General features: G+C 41.0%; 1 pseudogene; it reads right to left on the bottom strand.

Moving 5' to 3' along the window:
• Nucleotides 1–18,368: 18,368 nt before the first annotated feature.
• On the bottom strand, nucleotides 18,369–19,517 carry LOC104242967 (polypyrimidine tract-binding protein homolog 3-like; annotated as a pseudogene).
• Between the last annotated feature and the right edge of the window lie 2,463 nt (nucleotides 19,518–21,980).

Genomic DNA, 21,980 nt, shown 5'->3' with positions numbered 1-21,980 from the left:
CTTTGTTTAGCATTTATTGATGTATTAAAGTCATTATAGTATAAATACAATCGATTTGGAGCCAAATTCGAGAGGGAAAGCGGTAATTGAGGATTGAATTGGTTGTGGAAGTTCGAGGTCAGTATTCGGTCTAACCTTAGCTTGAGGGATTAAGAGTTGAGTCGTATTTGCTACCTGCTTTTTGTTGAGTATGACGTATAGGCATGGTGACGAGTATCTATACGTTGGTGTCAAGCATGACCGTGGGTCTTAAATTGAAAGTTGTTGTGTTCTTGAACGACACCTTGTATGCCTTACTTAATGATCTTCTATGATTGCGCATTTCAATAATTGAACTGAGTACAAGCTAAGTGAGATTGGTTATAGCTGATTCTCCCTTGCCGGGATGACTATTTCGATATTGTTGTTCCCTTACCAGGAAATTATTATATTACTTCTGTTCCCTTGCCGGGATTTCTTGTGATTGTGTGATGAACTGAAATGGGAGCGGGTGGTATGCCTACCACAATATATTATGAAATGGGAGCGGGTAGTATGCCTACCACAATATATTATGAAATGGGAGCGGGTGGTATGCCTACCACAAGATTGATAAAATAGGAGCGGGTGGTACACCTACCACAAGATTCATAAAAAGGGAGCAGGTGGTACGCCTACCATAAGATATTATGAAATGGGAGCGGGTGGTACGCCTACCACACGATATTATGAAATGGGAGCGGGTGGTACGCCTACCACAAGAAATTATGAAATGGGAGCGGGTGGTACGCCTACAACAAGATATGAGAAATGGGATCGGGTTGCACGCCTGCAGCCAGAGGAAACTGAAAGTGAAAATTGTCTTACTTCTCTTTATCCGTGTTAGAAGTTAAATTGTAGTTTCCTTACTATTCTTTGATATTCTGTTTTATCTACTACCCTCGGAGCATGTTTCCCCTTCCCCAGCTTTAATTGCTTATTATCTGCTTACTTTTCCGCCAAATGTTATATAACTGCACAGGTTTATCTGGAGTCTGGTCCTAGTCTCGTCACTACCTCGCCGGGGTTAGGCCAGGCACTTACCAGCACATGGGGTCGGTTGTGCTGATACTACACTCTGTGCTCTTTTGTACAGATCCAGGTATTGGACAACAGCAGTAGCTCGTGAGCTAGCCTTTAGTCCATCGAGACGTCGAGGTAGCCTTGCAGGCGTCCGCTGGCCCGATGTCTCCTCTATTTTATACTTCATCCCGTTATCTCATGTATTCAAGACAAACAGTTTTATATTTCTTTCAAATGGTTGTATTTAGTACTCTTAGTAGTCCGTGGATGTTGTGACACCAGGTTTTGGCTAGAAGTATGTGTTGGTTTCGAGATATTTTGGTTTTTCATCTACTTAAGTCTTCCGCTAAATTTCATATTTCGCTGTTATTTACATGCTCATTTATTGCTAATGAAATTGGTAAAGAGTTTTAAAACAAAAGAGGTAATGATTTCTAAGTTCATGGCTTCCCTAGCTTTTACGAGTAGGCGCCATCACAACTCCCGAGGGTAGGGAATCCGGATCATGACAAGTTGGTATCAAAGCACTAGGTTACATAGGTCTCATAACTCACCGACAAGCTTAGTAGAGTCTAAGGGATCGGTACAAAGACGTCTGTATTTAACCCCTAGAGGCTACAGAGTTAGGAAAACTTCACGTTTGTTCTTTCTTGTCGTGCGGTTTTGTTCCTCAATACTGATTGCCTTTATACTATGTTCTTTCACAGATGGTGAGAACACGTGCTTCCTCATCTACCGCTCAGCAGCTCGAGCCCCCAACAGCAGCTCCCACGAGGGGCAGAGGGCGAGGCCGAGGTAGGGGCAGAGCTCAGCCCCAAGCAGCAGCACCAGTGGCGGAGCCTCAGGTTGATTTTGATGACGAGGTTCCAGCCCCAGCAGTTCCAGTGGGCCTAGCTCAGGTCCTAGAGGGGTTTATTGCTACCCCAGTTCTTCATGACGCTCTGGTATGATTAGTGGGCCTCATGGAGAGTGTCACCCGAGCAGGTTTGCTTCCTATAGCACCAGCCACTTCTCAGGCTGGAGGAGGGGCCCAGACTTCTGCTAGTCGCACTCCGGAGCAGGTAGCTCCCCAGATTCAGACTCCAGCGGTTTAGCCAATTGGAGCAGTTCAGCCGGGTGTGGTAGCTCAGACCAATGATGGCGCGGCTATGTCCTCCGATGCTTTGTGGAGATTGGACAGATTCACCAAGCTCTTCACTACTACTTTCAGCGGTGCTTCTTCTGAGGATCCCCAGGATTTCCTATATAGCTGCCAGGATGTTCTCAGGAACATGGGCATTGTTGAGACCAATGGGGTCGATTTTCCTACATTTCGCTTGTCTGGATCCGCCAAGACTTGGTGGAGGAACTATTTCTTAGCTAGACCAGCCGGTTCGCCAGCCTTGACTTGGGAGCAGTTTTCAGTGTTGTTTCTGGAGAAGTTTTTCCCCATTACTCAGAGAGAGGCCTATCGGAGGCAGTTTGAACGCCTCCAGCAGGGTTCTATGACTGTTACCTAGTATGAGACCAAGTTCATTGACTTAGCTCGCCATGACCTTGTCATACTTCCTACCGAGAGAGAGAGAGAGAGAGAGAGAGAGAGAGAGAGAGAGAGAGAGAGAGAGAGATAGAGGGTGAGGAGGTTTATTGATGGTCTGATTCAGCCGATTCATCTTCAGATGGCTAGGGAGACTGGGAGTGAGATCACTTTTCAGGAGGCGGCCAATGTGGCCCGCAGAGTTGAGATGGTTATATCACAGGGAGGTGGTCATGGGTCGGATAAGAGGCCCTGTCGTTCAGGAAGATTCAGTGGTACCTCGTCTGGAGGTAGAGATTCATATGGTAGAGGCCATCCTCCTAGGCCCTTTCAGTCAGCTCTTCAGGTTTCTCACGGTGCTTTAGGTAGTCGTGGTCCTCCGATGTAGTATTCTGATCAGCAGTCCTTCAGTGCACCACCGCTTTAGAGTTTTCAGGGTCATCAGCTCTAGCAGCCGAGGGCTTGTTTTACTTGTGGCGACATAAGGCACATTTCTAGGTATTGCCCTCGAGCTTCGAGCAGTTCTCCGCATCAAGGTTCTCGTGCTATGGTTCAGGCACCAGGTGTTCCACAGCCCGCCCAGCCAGTCAGAGGTGGGGGTAGAGGTTCTAGAGGTGGAGGTAGAGGTCCTAGAGGTGGAGCTCAGGCCACTAGAGGTGGAGGCCAACTAGCAATAGGCCGTCCCAGAGATGTAGTTCAGGGTGGTGGGGCCCAACCCAGATTTTATGCTCTTCCAGCCAGGCCTAAGGCTGAGGCTTCAGATGCAGTTATTACAGGTACGGTTCTAGTTTGTGATAGAAATGCTTCAGTGTTATTTGATCCAGGGTCTACGTACTCGTATGTGTCATCTTATTTGTAACGTATTTGGTCATGCCTAGTGATTCATTGAGGGTTCCTGTATATGTGTCTACACTAGTGGGTGATTCTATTGTGGTAGATCGAGTCCATCGCTCTTGTATAGTTGTGATTGGGGGTCTTGAAACTCGTGTAGATCTGTTGCTTCTAGACATGGTCGATTTCAATGTTATATTAGGGATGGACTGGTTATCACCTTACCACGCTATCTTAGACTGTCATGCCAAGATTGTGACCTTAGCCTTACCGGGCTTACCTCGTTTAGAGTGGAGAGGGACTCCTAGTCATTCTACCCGTAGTGTTATCTCTTATGTGAAGGCTCGGCGTATGGTCGAGAAGGAGTGTTTGGCCTATTTGGCTTATGTTTGTGATTCCAGTGCTGAGGTTCCCTCTATTGATTCTGTGCCCGTGGTTCATGAGTTTCCTGAGGTTTTCATTTCAGACCTGCCGGGGATGCCACCCGACAGGGATATTGACTTTTGCATTGATTTGGCTCTGGGCACTCAACCCATTTCCATTCTGCCGTATCGCATGGCCCCGACTGAGTTGAAAGATTTAAAGGAGCAGTTGCAGGACTTGCTTGAGAAGGGTTTCATTAGACCCAGTGTTTCGCCTTGGGGTGCGCTGGTGTTGTTTTTTAAGAAAAAGGATGGTTCGATGAGAATGTGCATTGATTACCGGCAATTGAATAAGGTTACAATCAAGAATAAGTACCCACTATCGAGGATTGATGATTTGTTCGATTAGCTATAGGGTGCCAAGGTATTTTCAAAGATTGACTTGAGATCTAGCTACCATCAGTTGAGGATTAGGGCATCTGATGTCCCTAAGACAGCGTTCCGCACTCGGTACGGGCATTATGAGTTCTTGGTTATGTCATTCGGCTTGACCAATGCCCCAACAGCGTTTATGGAGTTGATGAACCGTGCGTTCAGGCCTTATTTGGACTTGTTCATGATAGTCTTTATTAATGATATTCTGATATATTCCCGCAACCAGGAAGAGCACGAGCAGCACCTCAGAGTGGTTCTTCAAACTCTGAAGGATAGTCAGTTATATGCTAAGTTCTCGAAGTGTGAGTTCTGGTTGAGTTCAGTGGCATTCCTGGGTCATGTTGTATCAGCAGAGGGAATTCAGGTTGATCCAAAGAAGATTGAGGCAGTCAAGAACTGGCCTCGACCAATATCAGCTACAAAAATTCAGAGTTTCTTAGGGTTGGCAGGTTACTATCGTCGGTTCGTGGAGGGGTTGTCATCTATTGTAGCCCCGATGACCAGGTTGACCCAGAAGGGTGACCAGTTTAGATGGTCGGACGAGTTTGAGGTGAGCTTTCATAAGCTCAAGACAGCTCTGACTACGACACCGGTGTTGGTTTTGCCCACGGGTTCAGGGCCTTATACAGTCTATTGTGATTCTTCCCGTATTGGGCTTGGTGTAGTGTTGATGCAGGATGGCAAGGGTCATTGCCTATGCTTCAAGGTAGTTGAAGATTCATGAGAAAAACTATCCGGTTCATGATTTAGAGTTGGCAACCATTGTTCACGCATTGAAGATTTGAAGGCAGTATCTATATGGCATGGCATGTGAGGTGTTTACGGATCATAAGAGTCTTGAGTATTTGTTCAAGCAAAAGGAGTTGAATTTGAGGCAGAGGAGGTGGTTGGAGTTGTTGAAGGATTATGATATCACTATCTTATATCACCCGGGAAAGGCCAATGTGGTGGCCGATGCCTTGAGTAGAAAGTTAGCCAGTATGGGTAGTCTTGCTTATATTCCAGTCGGTGAGAGGCCGCTTGCTTTGGATATTCAGGCTTTGGCCAATCGGTTTATGAGGTTGGATATTTCAGAGCCTAGTCAAGTATTAGCTTGCACGGTCGCTCGTTCTTCATTATTGGAGCATATCTGTGATCGGCAGTTTGAAGATCCCCATTTGTGTGTCCTTAGAGACACGGTGCAGGTGGAGGTGCCAAACAGGTTACCTTAGATGCTGATGGAGTTTTGAGATTGCAGGGGCGAGTTTTGTGTGCCTAATGTTAATGGGCTTCGAGAGTTGATCTTAGTAGAGGCCCATAGTTCCCGGTACTCTATTCATCCGAGCGCCGCAAAGATGTATCAGGATTTGCGGCAGCATTATTGGCAGCGTAGAATGAAAAAGGATATTGTGTCATATGTGGCACAGTGTTTGAATTGTCAGCAGGTTAAGTACGAGCATCAGAGGCCTGGTGGATTGTTTCAGAGGATTGAGCTTCCCGAGTGGAAGTGGGAGCGGATCACTATGGATTTCATTGTTGGTCTCCCGTAGACTCGGAAGAGGTTCGACGTAGTTTGGGTCATTGTTGATAGGCTGACCAAGTCAGCGCATTTCATTCCTATGGCAGTCTTCTATTCGTCCGAGAGGTTAGCAGCGATCTATATCCGGGAGATTGTTCGTCTTCATGGTGTGCCGGTCTCTATCATTTTGGACCGAGGTATGCAGTTCACCTTGCGTTTCTGGAGGGCAGTTCAACGAGAGTTAGGCACCCAGGTTGAGTTGAGTACAATATTTTATTCTTAGACGAACGGGCAATCCGAGGGGACTATTCAGATATTGGAGGATATGCTCTGAGCTTGTGTTATTGACTTTGGAGGTTCATGGGAACAGGTTTTGCCTTTAGTAGAGTTTGCCTACAATAACACCTACCAGTCGAGTATCCAGATGGCTCCTTATGAGGCTTTATATAGTAGGCAGTGTTGATCTCCGGTTGGATGGTTTGAGCCGGGAGAGGCTCGATGGTTGGGTACGGATCTGGTTCAGGAGGCCTTGGACAAGGTCAGAATCATTCAGGATAGGCTTCGTACAGCTCAGTCCCGGCAAAAGAGCTATGCAGATCATAAGGTTCGAGATGTGGCTTTTATGGTTGGTGAGCGGGTATTGCTCCGAGTGTCGCCTATGAAGGGCATGATGAGATTTGGGAAGAAGGGCAAGCTTAGCCCTAGATTCATTAGTCCATTTGAGATTCTTGATCGAGTGGGAGAGGTGGCTTATAGACTTGCATTGCCGCCGAGCTTATCAGCCGTGCATCCAGTTTTTCATGTGTCCATGCTCCGAAAATATCACGGCAATCCATTCCACGTGTTAGATTTCAGCACTGTCCAGTTGGAAAAGGACTTGTCTTATGAGGAGGAGCCGATAGCTATTCTAGACCAGCAGGTTCGTCAGTTGAGATCCAAGAGTTTCCCTTCTTTTCGCGTTCAGTGGAGAGGTCAACCCCCTGAGGCATCGACCTGGGAGTCCGAGTCTGATATGCAGAGCCGTTATCCCCATCTTTTTCCCAACTGAGGTACTTCCTTCTTCTGTACGTTCGAGGACGAACGATTGTTTTAGAGGTGGAGAATGTGACGACCCAAAGGGTCATCACCTGTTTTTAATTGAATTCTGTGCTTCCAAGGCCTTGAAAACCTCATTGAGAGTCTCCTCGATTTGTGTGCGCTGTCCAGGCGCATAGCCAGAATGCTTAAATATGAAATTCTGTGAAAATGCTAAGTTTTTATGTTAAAATGAATAAATTTGACTTTGGTCAACTTCTAAGGTAAATGGACCCGGACCCATGATTTAATGATCCTGGAGGGTCCGTAGGAAAATATGGGACTTGGGCATATGTCCGGAATCGAATTTCGAGGTCCCAAGCCCGAGAAATGATTTTTTAAAAAATATTATTTTCTGAAAATGTTTAAGGAAATTGGGAAATGAAATATGATTATAAAGCGATGGTATCGGGCCCGTATTTTGGTTCCGGCGCTCGGTACAGGTCTTATATATGGTTTAAGTTACTCCTGTAAAATTTGGGTAAAAACGGAGTCCTATTGACGTGATTCGGACCTAAATTGCTAAAGTTGATGTCTTATGAAGTTTGAGAAAAATCCTTTGATTTTGAGGTTTAATTAGTTAATTATGATGTTATTTTGGCGATTTGATCGCATAGATAAGTTCGTATGATGTTGTTGAGTTAGTGCATGTGTTTGGTTAGGAGCCCCGAGGGCTCGGGTGTGATTCGGATGTGTTTCAGGGTTGTTTTAGCCTTACGAAAATTGCAGAACTGTTGTCTGCTGTTGTCCAGTCCTTTGTGCTATGCGATCGCATAGCTATGTCCGCGATCGCATAGTGTAAATTCTCAGTGGTCCAGTTTGTTCAATGTGATCGCATAGATCCTCCTGCGATCACATAGTGTTAGCCTGAGAAGCCCTATATTTTCCTCTATGCGATCGCAGAGTCCTGTTCGCGATCGCAATGCCCAGCCTGCTTCTTCTATGCGATCGCAGTGCTTCCTTCGCGATCGCAATGACCATTTTCCCCTTCCTCTATGTGATCACATTGATTTCTTTGCGATTGCATAGACCATTTTCGCCCAGTTAAATTTTTAAACTTCAGAAACAGTAGCTGCGGGATTCATTAGAAATTTCACCAAAACCTTTCTTCTCCAAGCTCTTGGGCGACCATTGAAGCAATTCTTCATCAAAACCTCTTGGGTTAGTAATTCTTAGCCTATTTTCTTCATTTTCCTTCAACATCTATTGAAATCCTAGGCCTAAAATATGTGATTTAAGGTAAAAAAATTGGATATTTGGGTAGAGTTAGGGCTTTTTGATTTTTTCTTGATTTAGACCTCATTTTGGGGTCCAATTTGGAAACAAATTATATATTCGGGCTCGTGGGTGAATGGGTGATTTGATTTTGGTCCGAACCTCGTGTTTTGACCAAGCGGGCTCGGGGTCGATTTTTGGGATTTTGGGAAGAATGCTTGGAAAGCTATAATTAGGCATTGGGTTCGCTTTGTTTAACATTTATTGATGTATTAAAGTCATTATAGTATAAATACAATCGATTTGGACCCAAATTTGAGAGGAAAAGCGGTAATTGAGGATTGAATTGGTCATGGAAGTTCGAGGCAAGTGTTTTGTCTAACCTTAGCTTGAGGGATTAGGAGTTGAGTCGTATTTGCTACCTGCTTCTTGTTGAGTACGACGTATAGTCATGGTGACGAGTATCTATACGTTGGTGTCAAGCATGATCGTGGGTCTTAAATTGAAAGTTGTTGTGTTCTTGAATGACACCTTGTATGCTTTACTTAATGATCTTCTATGATTGAGCATTTCAATAATTGAACTGAGTACAAGCTAAGTGAGATTGGTTATAGCTGATTCTCCCTTGTCTGGATGATTATTTCGATATTGTTGTTCCCTTTCAGGAAAATTATTATATTACTTCTGTTCCCTTGCAGGGATTTCTTGTGATTGTGTGATGAACTGAAATGGGAGCCGATGGTACGCCTACCACAAGATATTAGGAAATGGGAGCGAGTGGTACGCCTACCACAAGATTGATAAAATGGGAGCGGGTGGTACGCCTACCACAAGATTGATAAATTGGGAGCGGGTGGTACGCCTACCACAAGATATTATAAAATGGGAGCGGGTGGTATGCCTACCACAAGATATTATGAAATGAGAGCGGGTGGTATGCCTACCACAAGATTGATAAAATGGGAGCGGGTGGTACGCCTACCACAAGATATGAGAAATGACATCGGGTTGCACGCCTGCAACAAGAGGAAACTGAAAGTGAAAGTTGCCTTACTTCTCTTTATCCGTGTTAGAAGTTAAATTGTAGTTTCCTTACTATTCTTTGATATTCTGTTTTATCGGCTAACCCCGGAGCATGTTTCCCCTTCCCCAGCTTTAATTGCTTATTATCTGCTTACTTTCCCACCAAATGTTATATAACTGCACAGGTTTATCTGGAGTCTGGTCCTAGCCTCGTCACTACCTCACCGGGGTTAGGCCAGACACTTACCAGCACATGGGGTCGGTTGTGCTGATACTACACTCTGTGCTCTTTTGCACAGATCAGGGTATTAGAAAGCAGTAGTAGCTCGGGAGCCAGCCTTCATTCCACCGAGACGTCGAGGTAGCCTTGCAGGCGTCTGCAGGCCCGACGTCTCCTCTATTTTATACTTCATCCCGTTATCTCACGTGTTCCAGACAAACAATTTTATATTTCTTTCAAACGGTTGTATTTAGTACTCTTAGTAGTCCATGGATGTTGTGACATCAGGTTCTGGCTAGAAGTATGTGTTGGTATCGAGATATTTTGATTTTTCATCTACTTAAGTCTTCTGCTAAATTTCATATTTCGCTGTTATTTACATGCTCATTTATTGCTAATGAAATTGGTCAAGAGTTTTAAAACAAAATAGGTAATGATTTAAGTTCATGGCTTGCCCAGCTTCTACGAGTAGACGCCATCACGACTTCCGAGGGTAGGGAATCCGGGTCGTGATAATTATATATACTAAGTTTATAGTATATATATGTAGATATAGTATAGTCTATTATATATACTAAGTGCATAATATATATATATATATATATATATATATATATATATATATATAAAAGCTATATTCGATATATATAAATATAGTATAATATAGTATATAGTATATTAGTGCATTAGCTAAGTGTATTATATATACTATAGTATAATATAGTATATAGTAGCTAATGCACTAATACTTAGTGCATAGTATAGTATAGTATATATATACTAAGTATATTATATATACTAAGTATATAGTGTAGTGTATTATATATCAAGGTATATTCGATATATATGGTATAATATAGTATATAGTATATAGTATATAAGCTATATATATATATATATTAATTGATATAAGTCGAGATGTTTTAATTTATTGTTAATATATATACATGCATATGAGTAGGTTATAAGTCGATGAATCAATTTACAAGTGTATCAATACCTAAAAGAACTCGTCCCTGTGTTCCGAGCGCTTCATGTTCTTATATATATATATATATATATATATATATATATATATATATATATATATATATACACACGCACACTTCATAGTACTACTTAACTGCATATATAGCATGTTAGAGTATATTTTAGTCTATTCATCCCCTTGTATTACAAAAGTGTTAACGGATTACATTTATATTATTTAGATAGTAAATACAAAAGTGATTTTTAATTTTGACCGATATTGACCTGAAAAGCGACCAACTTTGGTCGCTAATTATATATAATTTTAAATTATCGACCAACGTTGGTCGCTAAATTTAAAGCAGATTTATTTATATTTCATATAATATTTAAAATATTAATATTATTGTTAAACGTTAGAACTGAGTCCCAGATTAGCGACCAAAGTTGGTCTCTATTCTACTAAGCGACCAACTTTGGTCGCTAAATTTGAATTATATTTACTTATATTTTATAATTTTTTTAAATAATATTATAATTATTAAAATTTTATAATTGGGTCCCAAATTAGCGACCAAAGTTGGTCTCTATCTGTTTACTCTTTATTTAGTAACCAACTTTGGTCGCTAATTTTAAATATTATAATTTTTTTAAATAATACTATAATTATTAAAATTTTATAAGTGGGACCCCTTTAGCGACCAACGTTGGTCGCTAATCTCAGTATTTCTTTGGCCAAGCAAGTCTGACCAGTCCGGTCAACAGCTTGACAAAATTTTCGACCAAGTAGCGACCAACCTTGGTCGCTAATGTATTTAAAATTATTATTTTATTATTTTCACCAGTTTAGCGATCAACTTTGGTCGCTTTTCTTGTCAGACCAACTTTGGTCGCTAAATTTTGGTCGCTTTTTACAGAAATTCTAGTAGTGGTTATTTTCAGCACGTACTATTTGTTGTTTGGATTGTAAGAACCAGTTTAGGAACTTGATTTTTGGTATAACGTAATAACTTTCGGTATAAATTATTCATTCATCTCTAGTACGTAAGTGGTTTACTAAACTAACAGATATTTTAGTAAATTATTTTCTTTGTCTACTTTTGATTTGTTATGCTACTAATGTGACCTACCTTTAAATAGTTTTGGTTTTCATTGAGATAGGTTTACGCATGTCCAATACACTTCAAGGTAATTATGAGCAGTTAAGAGCATTCGATAGTTGAGATCTGAAGTAAAAGAAATATGCAGAAGAAACAAGTTGAATAAACATTGCTCATCAAGTTGTTCAGTAATGAATTCAACTCATATTACATATATTAGGCTAATGAGTTAGAGAAAATAATTAATACATGCCCAGAAGGCATTTAAGGAATGAACTATATTACCTTTGACAAACTTTAAAAAATTGTGTGACCAAGTGCTTTTGTTTCTCATATATTAGTCCCATCAACAACTTCTGCCAATAAAAAATTTGAAAGAATTATTCATTCATTCTAAAGAAGATAAATTCATTCGCTAGTTTCAACTCCTTCATTTGGATTCTAGTTTCTTCAAAATTTTGTTCTGTATTTTTCCTTTACCCTTTTGTGAATATAAAACTTTTCAAAACTTAATTTATTTACAAATTATGGGTAATGTAACGATCCGCCCGGTTGTTTTGAGTATTTTAGCATGTTTTCCCTATTTGATGCTTTATATATGTGTATTTATGGTTACCTCAGCAGCCAACATCTACACGCAATGTGCAGAAATGTAGTATCGGTACAACCAACCCCATGTGCTGGTAAGTAACAAACCTAACCTTAGGTTGAAAGTAGTGACGAGCTGGAACATAGGTCAAGTCCAACACCAATAGCTAACAACAGTTCATAATAATACAAAACAATTAAATAAAGAAGTAGCTCAGAGATAAAATGCTCAGCCTTTTCATAGTTTTCCGAAAATAGTTCCTCTATTCAAGTATTTCAGTGAAAACCCAAATCCTTTATCGAAATCCTCAAAAAAATGAGTAAGTTTGAAAATAGTGATTTTTCCCATAAAACTTTCTTCCACAATAGGAGATTTCATTTTCAAATGGCACGAGGAAAGTACATCTGTGTGCCTATATGTCAATGTGCATGCCAATTCAATGCAAAATAGTATAAAGCCATATGCATACTCTCAGAGTATCAATCCATTCAGTCCTCCCAGTCACTCAATCCTCTCAGTCACTCGGTCCTCCCAGTTACTCAATCCTCACAGTCATTCATGCCTCATAGTCACTCAATCCTCTCAAGTCACTCGGCACTTGCCCTCGGCACTCGCACTCGGCACTCGCACTCGGCACGCACACTCGGCACTCGCGCTCGGCACGCACACTCGGCACTCGCGCTCGGCATGCACACTCAGCACTCGCACTCATCGGGGGTGTGTACAGACTCCGGAGGGCTCCTTTAGCCCAAGTGCTATAATAAGCCAATCATGACATAAATCAATAAAATATGCTGCAGTGTGCAACCCGATCCCATAAAATGTAATCAATATAACATGCTTTGGCGTGCAGTCCGACCCCATAACTGTCACCCATAATTAGGCTCTCATCCTCATTCACTTAATCTCTCCTGTCTCTCTCATGGGCTCACAATGTCATGAAACTAGCCTGACAACAATGATACGATGTATCAACAAATAACAACTGAGACTGAGATATGATATGGATGATTAACAGCTCAATTACTTTATCACATGGTGAAAACACATATATCAACAAGATAGGACCACTATATAGTGCCATGGAAATAACAGAGTCACAATTCACAGAGCGCATGCCCATACGGCCGTCACCTAGCATGTGCGTCACCTCAACACCAACCACATAATACGTAATTCAGGGTTTTATACCCTCAGCACTAAGTTTAGAAGAGATACTTACTTGAACAAGCCAATTCCAATACTGAGCAAGCCAATCAATACTCCAAAAATTCCATCTCGTGCGATCCGAGGTCCGAACGATTCAAAACTACCCAAAAACAACTCAATTACATCAGGCAATGCTAAAGGAACCAATCCAAATCGAAAAATATCGAATCTTTAATCAAAGCCCAAAATTGGCCAAAAAGCGCAGTCGAGGCCCGCACCTTGAAATTCGACAAAACTCATAAAATATGATAATCCATTCAATTATGAGTCCAACCATACTAATTTCATCCAATTCCAGCTCCGAATCAATGTTCAAAGTTCAATTACTCACTTTAGAATTTGTTTTTGATAAAAATCCCCAATTATCCGATAAAAATATGAATTAATTCAAAAATGAACTTCTATGATCATATTAAAATACAAAAATTATAGTTAGATACTGACCCCCATGAAAAGACTAGAAGAACGCTACAAAAAGCACCTCAATCGGAGCTCTAGAACTCAAGATATGATCAGAATACCAAAAGAACACAGTTTGATTTTTTTTATACACAAGGATTTTTGCTTTTGCGATAAAAATTCCATACCTGCGCATTTGCAGCTGTCATTTCTGCTTTTGAGGACTATTTTGTGCACCTGCGTGGCCGCAGATGCGGACCAAACTTCGCATCTGTGAAAACACCTGCAACAACTCTCTTCTCCAACACTAAAATGAGCATAACTCCCTCATACGATATCCAAATTTATCGATTCTTTTTGCTATGACTCCATAATTGAGATACGGATCTAGTGCTTCAATCAAAACATAAATTGGGATTATTTGTTTAAGATGATACCATTTATGCTTGAAGAAACGACATCGAAACATAAAAAACGAGCGCAACACAAACCTTTCCGAAACTCACCCGAGCCCCTCGAGATCCCGTTCGAACATACCAAAATGTCCCATATCATAACAAGAACCTACTTGAGGCCTCAAAACACACATAACAACATCAAAACGACAAATCACACCTCAATCCGAAATCAATAAACCTGAAACTTCAAACTTCTACAACTGATGTTGAAACCTATCAAATCATGTCCGATTGACCTCAAATTTTGCACAGAAGTCACATTTTACATTACGGACCTGATCCAACTTCTGGAATCAGAATCCGACCCCGATATTAAAAAGTCTACTCCCGGTCAAACTTTCCAAAATTTCAACTTTCGCCATTTCAAGCCAAATTTTACTACGGACCTCCAAATCAAAATCTGGATGCACTCCTAAGTCTAAAATCACCCAAAAGAGCTAACAGAGCCATCAAAAATCCAATCCAAGGTGAAATACTAAATAGTTAAACTTGGTCAAGCCTTTCAAATTTAAAGCTTCTAGCTGAGAATCATTCTTCTAAATCAAATCCGAATAACTTGAAAACCAAAACTGACAATTCTTATAAGTCATAATACATCATACAGAGATACTCATGCCTAAAAACTATCGAGTGAAGTGCAATTGCTCAGAACGAATGGTCTGGTCGTTACACCTAGTCTTAAGGTTGTACGTTTATTTTGGACTTAGGCGTATGTCTGGATGTAGATTGGAGGTCCTTAGGTTGATTTGATGATTTTTGGCAAAAGTTGAAAGGTTGAATGTTCGGAAGGTTGATAGGTTTGACCAAGAATAGACTTTGATGATATCTGGTTCGCATTTTGGTTATATGAGTTAGAATAGGTAAAGTATGCCATTTGTAACTAGCATGCAAAATTTGAGGTCATTCGGAGTTGTTTATGCTTGTTCGGTGTGAGTATTGAATTTGAAAACTTGTATTAGTCCTTAGGCTTAATTTGAGGTGCGATTAATGATTTTGATGTTGTTTGGTGTGATTTGAGGCCTTGATTAGGTGCGCGTTATGTTTTGGGATTTGTTGGTATGTTTGGACGGAGTCCCGAGGGTCTTGAGGGAAGTTTGTGATGGAGTTCAGACCTTTTATGGACTTAGTTATATTGCCGAATGTTCGGGCTTCTAGTATTTTTGCTTCTACGAGGGGCTTGGCTGCAGATGTAGAGCCGCGGGTGCAGCCAGTTGTGCGCAGAAGCGCACACGCATGTGTGAAGGAATGATTTGCAGAAGCGAATGGTCAGGGGATTAGTTGTGTCTGCATATGCGATGGAATTTCCGCAGATGCGGTGTTGTAGTTGCGACTATATGGACCGCAGATGCAATTTTGCTGGACAAGATTTAAAATTGAGGGTTTGGTCCTTCCTTCTCATTTTTTGAATTGTGGAGCTCGATTGAGGGCGAGTTTTGGAGTGCTTTTCATCATAATTGAAGGGGTCAGTGATCTCTAGTTAATTTTGGTGTTAGTTATTGATTACCCATTGATTATTACACCTAACTTTCATGACTTAAATGTGGGATTTAGGGTTTTTAGGATTATGATTTTGAAGAGTGAGATTTGAAGAATTGAGGATCGATTTGAGGTTGGAATTTGATGAAACACACATATTTGGACTCGCATTGGAATGGTTGTTCGGAATTTATGAGTTTAGTCAGGTTCCGAAGTGGGGGATCGGGGTTATCCTTTTAATTTTGGTTAATAATCTTGGCTTTATCATTTGGAATCATTTCTTATGGCTTTTACTGATGATATTATGTTATTTTGGTTAGATTCGAGCCGTCCGGAGGTTGATTCACGCGTGAAAGGCCTATTAGAGGATATATTTGGCTTGCTTGAGGTATGTATTTGACCTAAAATTGGTTGAGACACTAGTTGCCTAAGTTATTTATGATAGTTAGCTGCTATTGGTGGCGCAGATGTGTAAGGCTAATCTTATGTGCGTGCATCGAGATATTATCCATACTTGGGGTTGTGCTTAGGTTATGATATTGCTTGAGTTATTGCTAAGCTTCATGCATTGATGCCTATCTTATTTGTATCCATGTTATTAGCTAGTTGAGCCATGTTTGAGGTTAAATAAAGGTTAATCTCCTGATTGAACCTGATAGCTGCCATTTTACGGTGTATTACCTGGTTTGAGTGATGATATCACACTTGTACATGCATACACCTTAGCATGTCACTTATATCAGTCCGAGAGTATTCTTGCATATTTGCTTTCTCTGTGATATGGTTTGGATAGGTAGTTATGCCGGGCGGTTTGTGATATTGTGCTTGTGACCATGCCGAGTGTATTATGATGTTGTGCTTGTGACCACGCCAAGTGGATTATGATATTGGTCATGTGTCCATGCTAGGTGGATTCGTGATATTGAGCGTGTGACCACGCCGGGTAGATGAGGATATTGTCACGCCCCAAAAACGAGGGGCGCGACCAGCGCTCGACCGGGTAGCCCCAGCCAAGCGGACCTGGGTGCCTTTCCTATTCCACATGTTACCCTGTGTTTCCATTACCCATTAACCAAATGAAATAGCCATTTATAATTTAAACACATTCTTACGAGACTTACATAATATACATGGTTACTTAGCATGGTTTACAAGTTACACTGCCCAAATACATAATAAATAAGTACATAACCTACATTTCCTGTCTACGGAGCCTCTAAGGATACAAAAGGGTGATACAATACTTGCCGGTAATAAGACTCCAGCTATACCTTATACAAATACCAGAATAAAACTCCAAAAGAAAAGCGGCATGAGCCACGCAGGACCCCGAGAGGAAAGAGGCTCACCAATTCAGCTGACGGGAAGTGGAGGAGTGCTACTGTCGGTGGGCTGGAGTACCTGCTATAGAACCACCTACAATCATAACACGAATGTAGCGCCCCCGGCAAAAGGGACGTCAGTACATTTGAATTGTACTGGTATGTATGAACAAACTTTACCCCAAGTAAAATCAAGAAATACACAGATAACAAACAGTAATAGAATCAACAATCAAATGCACATGAAAGGAACAACCAAAGCCAAACAAGTTCCACAATCTCTCTTTTTCCCTTTCAACATTATTTCATCACATCAATGATTTCACAACTTTCACATATTTAAATTTCAATAGTGATTTCGATCACTTTTCCACCCTTATTACCCCAGCCACCCTTATCACAACAACCCACACCTTATAACTTTGTGTTGCAGCGCACAACCCCATCTCACCGGACAATCATATTTTACACGACAATAACAACAATTCACAAAGAATTTTCATAAACATCAATACCATTTACATCATATGCAACATCCCGTATACAATTTAAGTCACATCGATAATTGCCCGCGACAAGTCATGTATGATATTACCAGAGTTATTTCAATTGCATCAATTACGATTTCTTTCCATCATTTGTTACACAGCTTTTACCACATAAACACATTCACACACACACACTTGGTTTGTTGCCATTTACTTACACCATTATATCGGGAGACTTAACCAACAACGTTCAAGGCATATTAATCACAAGAATTTGCAAATAGTCCACATAAGTAACACATACCAATTACTCGTACACCAAACAAGGTGACTTTACAAAGGTTAAAGTTAGCCTTACATACCTGGAGTCGAATTCCTTTCTTAATTTCTACTTTCAATTCACCAACAACCTAGTACCGTCAATCTAGTTCACAAGTTAACACATATAACTTAGAATTGAAGTTCACAAACTCAACCCGAACTTACTTAGGTTATCAACCCCTCTTTTGCAAATCTTTACTTCTACCCAATTCCTCTTACTAGATTCTAGGTTTTAAAGGACATGCATGTGTATTTCAACTTCCATTTTCAAGAATCAACGCATGAGAATCTCCCTTTTTGTTTAAATCTGAAAACAAATGAAAAGGGTTTTGGGATTTTACCTGTAAGAACGGAGATGAAGACAATTACTTGAAATTTCTCGGCCTGCATGACTTTGAAAAATCAAATTGATGGAGATAAGACTTTCTCTCTCAAGAATTATCTCTTCCCTCTCTCTAGTTTTGTTTAGAAAATAGGTTTTTTTTTTATTTTTTTTTATTTTTTTTTATTTTTTTACAGTATCAAGGACTATTAATTTCAATTGGAACAAGCTATGATAATGTAGGGGCAATGGAGAGGTCATAAGAGGGTTATTTTTTTTGGGGGGGGGGAGGGGGGAGGGAGGGAGGGACGGGCAAACCTATATGGGGAGATGGATCACAAAGAGTGAAGGATGAATCCTACGATCAGATGGATGACGAGCATCGGAAGATAGGCTTTCAAGCTCTGTACAAATGATGGATAGAAACCTCTGTATCAGAATTTAGACTACCCTATTTCTACAAAAACTTAAGCAACTACCAATGATCTCCTTTAGCTCAATGAGAAAAAGGTACAATAGCTAATAGAGGCAGAAAGAGTACAATGGCAGCAGATACTAAAATTACAGATCACCGCGAAAGCACATTAGAGCATTGTTATTATTGCATCTACAATGGCGTTGACATCTTTATCATCCTATCACAAAGGCTTTTCAGATGCTCTGTAACTGAGAAAACGAAATGCGGATGGTTGAGCCACCAAGGGATGTAGCATTTTTGCATACCAGTGCCTCTGTTGCCTGCTCCTCCTTTTCAAAAAGAACAAGAGCCTGCTGTTTGCCATTCATCTCAAACAGCTTACTATTGATGATGGGACCACGCTCCTCCAGATGTGCCACGATCTCTTCCTCTGTTACATCCTGGGGCAGGGAGGAGAGGTGGATCATCTTAGTAGGAGAGCAACAATACCGGTAGTTTTTAGCAGCATTACGGTTAAAACGGTTGAGATTTGAATTCAAGTAGTCATGTGTGTCCGGTCCGGTAGTAATATTGGGGTGCTTTGAGAAGTTGACTTCCAGCCGCTTATCAAATAATATGGCGCCCTTCAAAAAATGAACAGCCAACTCAGCCTGGAAGCCATCACCCATCTGAACCAGAGCATGATCTGGTTTATTGCGCAGAATCTTAATTATGATAATGTTTCCATAAAGGGAAAAGAGATTAAAAAGCTTGTCCTCATCTATTCTATCTGAATCTAAATTAGACACAAGAATAGTACATCTGTCCCGCTAATTCCAGGTGGCAAACCACCAGCAAACGCAGCTGCAATTGCTTCAGCATTTCCCATCTGAGGAAATCCACCTGCATGAGCTCCAGAACCTTGGAAGGAGTACATATCTCCATATCCTTGCTGAGAGGATTTGCCCTTCTGTTCTGATGGTAGATTCGGGTTAGTGAAGTCCCTTGAACGCTCATTATTGTAGTTCACTTGCAATTCATCTAGGTTAGAGAACTGTATGTCAAGCTGACAGCAGCCATCATATATATTACGCCCCTGAAGTGAGTTCCTTGCAGAAACAGCACTTTGTTGTAGTTGAAACTGGATTAAAGCTTGAAAACCAGCCGACTTCTGAAACATAACGATCTTCTCTACAAATCCATGTGGAGAAAACACTTGATGCAGCACATCCACAGTTATAGGGTATAGCATGGGGTTGGGGTGTTTTATTGAAGAAGGGGTCGGGTTTAAAATTTAGAAAAATAGGAGCACGAGTTAGGTATGCGATCGCACTTTGCGATCGCATAGTGGAAATGCGGTCCGCAGAATGGACTGCAAAAGTGCTCCCAAAATCTAAACACACTGCCTGGGTATGCGGCAGAAATGTGGTCCGCATACCCGTTTTGCGGTCGCATAATGCACCGCAGAACTGCCCCTCACAAAAATCGCAAGGGAAATATGCGACGACTATGCGGTCCACATATCGGTTATGCAATCGCATATCGGACCGCATATTTAACCTCAAATTCGACCAATACACTGACTCACTTTGCGACGATTATGTGGTTCGCATACCTAATATGCGACCGCAGAATCGCATTTTCTGGAAAACAGTATTTCTTGACTTTTTATAGCATAGATCAGTACAAAAGGTCCGAACTGCGGCGAGCAAGCTCGCCGCGAAGAATTTTACACATTCCTAACACATATTCGGGACTTGGCACCACGAGCTACCAGGTTTGAGTACACGTTTTCACGGGGCCTTACATCCTCCCCCACTTAAAATCATTCAACCTCGAATGAGGATTTTGGAAATCGGTTGGTTTTGAAAACATGATATGCAAACTCCCAATTTTTTTTTGAAAATTTTTGCCAGAGTTTCCTTTGTAATTAGACTTATCTACCTGTCAGAGAGCTCCATAAACATTATTTCCAAGCACCATTACGCTATTCCTATTATCCCTACAACCGGTATACAAATCATTACCTCAACACCTGCACATAATTTGGTCACTTCAATGAGTCACATACAGTTTAACTACTTCAATACACTATACACATTTCAATTAATCATTACCAATCTACACTACCTTTAATCATTCACTTATCACATGGGTTCTTACAAAATTTTCATTTACCAAAAAAAGGTTTGCGCATGACTCAAATAATCAATACACATACAATTCTTGCACAACTTGAGGAGTTACAAGAGTAAAGCATTTAGGGGAAATATGGGGTGTCTTTGCACCAAATTGAACACAACATCAGTTTGCTTAGAGATAAGAGTTCGCACGATCACTACTAGACTTGTTCGAACAGATGGGGATATTTTTCTTTTATTTCACTTTCCGCTTTTCACGTGGCTTCCTCGACTTGTTGACTTTTCCATGGTACTTTAACTGAAGCAACTTCCGTGTTTCTCAATTTGCGGACTTGCCTATCAAGAATAGCAACCAGAATTTCTTCATATGATAACTCTTTATTGACCTCGATAGTCTCGATTGGCACGGTGGTGGATGGATCTCCAACCATTTTCTTTAACATAGATACATGGAACACCGGATGCACTAAGGACATTTCAGGGGGCAATTCCAGCCTATAAGCCACCTGTCCTATCCTTTGAGTGATCCGATATAGCCCGACATACCTTGGGATCAATTTTCCTTTCTTCCCAAATCGCATGACTCCCTTCATGGGAGATACTTTCAAGAACACCCAATCATCTACTTGGAATTTCCAATTCTCTTCGATGCATGTCTGCATAGGATTTCTGACGACTCTGAGCAGTTTTCATCCTCTCCTGAATGATTTTAACCTTTTTATAGCCCGATGCACAAGATCTGGCCCTAACAGTTCTACTTCACCAACCTCGAACCACCTAATCAGAGATCTACACCTCCTTCCATACAATGCCTCAAATGGGGCCATCTGAATACTAGCGTGAAAGCTGTTATTGTAAGCAAACTCGACAAACGGCAAATGGTCATCCCAACTGCCTTCGAAAGCTAGAACACAAGCTCGCAACATATCTTCAAGCGTCTGAATGGTCCGCTCTGCCTGCCCATCAGTTTACTGATGAAGGGCTATACTAAGATTTACTTAAGTACCCAAATCTTGCTGAAATTCCTTCCAAAACTTTTCCGTGAATTGAGCCCCTCGATCTGAAATGATTGAGACTGGAGTGGCATGCAACCTGACTATTTCTTTGATATACAGTTGAGCATATTGTTCTGCTGTGTCAGTAGATTTGACTAGCAAGAAGTGCACTGATTTCGTGTGTCGATCCACAATCACCCAAATTGAGTCAAACTTGTGCAAAGTGCGCAACAACCCTACCACAAAATACATATTGATCATTTCCCATTTCCACATTGGATTTTCAATGCTTTGTATCAATCCTCCAGGCCTTTGATGTTCGACCTTCACTTGCTGATAGTTCAGACTTTTTGCCACAAAGTCTGCCACATCCTTTTTCCTGTTATCCCACCGATAAACTTCTTTGAGATCATGATACATTTTTGTAGAACCTGGGAGTACGGAATACCTAGAAGTATGAGCTTCAACCAAAATCCTTTCCCAAAGACCGTCAATATCCGGAACACATATGTGCCCTTGGCACCATAGGGTACCATCATCAATGCCAAAATAAAAAGCTATGATATTGTGTTTATGAAT

The sequence above is a fragment of the Nicotiana sylvestris genome, chromosome 11, assembly GCF_000393655.2.
Source record: "Nicotiana sylvestris chromosome 11, ASM39365v2, whole genome shotgun sequence".
Lineage (NCBI taxonomy): Eukaryota > Viridiplantae > Streptophyta > Magnoliopsida > Solanales > Solanaceae > Nicotiana > Nicotiana sylvestris.
This window is presented reverse-complemented; position numbering and strand designations above follow the sequence as displayed.